The sequence below is a fragment of the Ananas comosus genome, unplaced genomic scaffold (genome assembly GCF_001540865.1).
Source record: "Ananas comosus cultivar F153 unplaced genomic scaffold, ASM154086v1, whole genome shotgun sequence".
NCBI classification, from domain to species: Eukaryota; Viridiplantae; Streptophyta; class Magnoliopsida; order Poales; family Bromeliaceae; genus Ananas; species Ananas comosus.
The window spans coordinates 5,531-7,042 of record NW_017892047.1 but is presented as its reverse complement, the minus strand read 5'-3'; positions in this window follow the sequence as shown (position 1 = coordinate 7,042).

The following is a 1,512-nucleotide window of genomic DNA, read 5'->3' as shown; positions in this document are numbered from 1 at the left end:
TTCATCCAAAAGTCAATTTTATCATACTAATCTTTTCGATCTGTTATAATTATTATTAAAATTTTGAAAAGTGTTTAAATCTTTAGAGAGAATGATTCGAGATTTACAAGTAACATTTCTCATATTTATTATGTCACTGCACTCCAACCCACAACAACCACTTTTAAAGATGCATGCTATTGTCATGCGCATGATAGATATTTTTCTAAGATGCAAACTATTATCCTGTAATTGCAGATTAGGGTGATGATTCAATAATTCGAGAAGAACCTAGACCATCTCCCTAGCTACTATTATATTTACACACACACACACACACACATATATATATATATATATTTGTCACAGATAATTATATATATTGATATATATAGATATAGAAAAGTAAATTATTTTGCATAAAATTTAGGGTCATATTTATGTAAGAATAAGTACAGATGCAAGATGCAGAGAACCGTCAACCACGCAATTAGCCGAAGCTATCTACTGTCACAAAGGACAAATTCAAGGCAAAGTCCATGGAGAATTAATGGCGAAAAAGAATAGAATAAAAAAAAAAAAAAAAAACGAAATGCTAAAGGTGAAAGAGGCAACTAATTAATGTGAGAGGCTAGTAATTGATATTAATTCTGATTTATTTTTTATTAGATTAATTTTATAGAGAATATCAGTAATCAGTAATCAAAACTAATCTGCATTTGATTTCTGCATTTAATTTTATAGGAAAAAGATGAAAAATAGGGAAGGACTTTTTTTTTTAATTGAGAAATACTATTTCTACGCTCAAAAGTGAGGAATAAATTTACATTTTTAATATAAAATAAATAGTTGATACAGCTTAGTGAAGAGATATTAACCTTTGGACAGATAAAATATAAGATTCACACCCCTTTTTAATGTGTAGATTTTATTATTCTCTGGTGAATTTAATTTATACAGAATTTATATGAGTTATAGACCATTTTGACTTAACTATTCGACTTTTCAAAAATTTTGATTTTACTATTTAGTCTTTCAGTTGTTTGATTTGAGCCAATCAACCGCACTTTGACTTTAAAATCTGAATGATTTTCACAAGTTTAGTTAGTATATATTACATACAATTCTCACAACTATAAATTCATCAAAATAAGTGAATAACTTAAAATTTGAAGTCCAAATGCCCCCTTTCTCTTGTTACGTAGTAGTGCGTAAAGAACCCTCTAAAACCTGGGGTGTCTCCCCCCACCACCCCAAGAGAGGATAATTTAGAGGACGCGCCGGTATTCTCACACTACCCCGTATACCGGAGAAGGTAAATATAAGTATGGATAGATAGATATATGGGGGAAGAGATAAATCTATCAATGGAGATGAACCAGTGTAGTCATTTATAAAATATAAGTATGCGTACATTTGTTATTATTATTAAGTAGACTTAATATCTTATAAAACTTAACTGATAAACTAAAAAAATTTTAAAATTAAAAAGATAGATTAAAAAATTAAACGAACTAAACAGACAATTGCGTC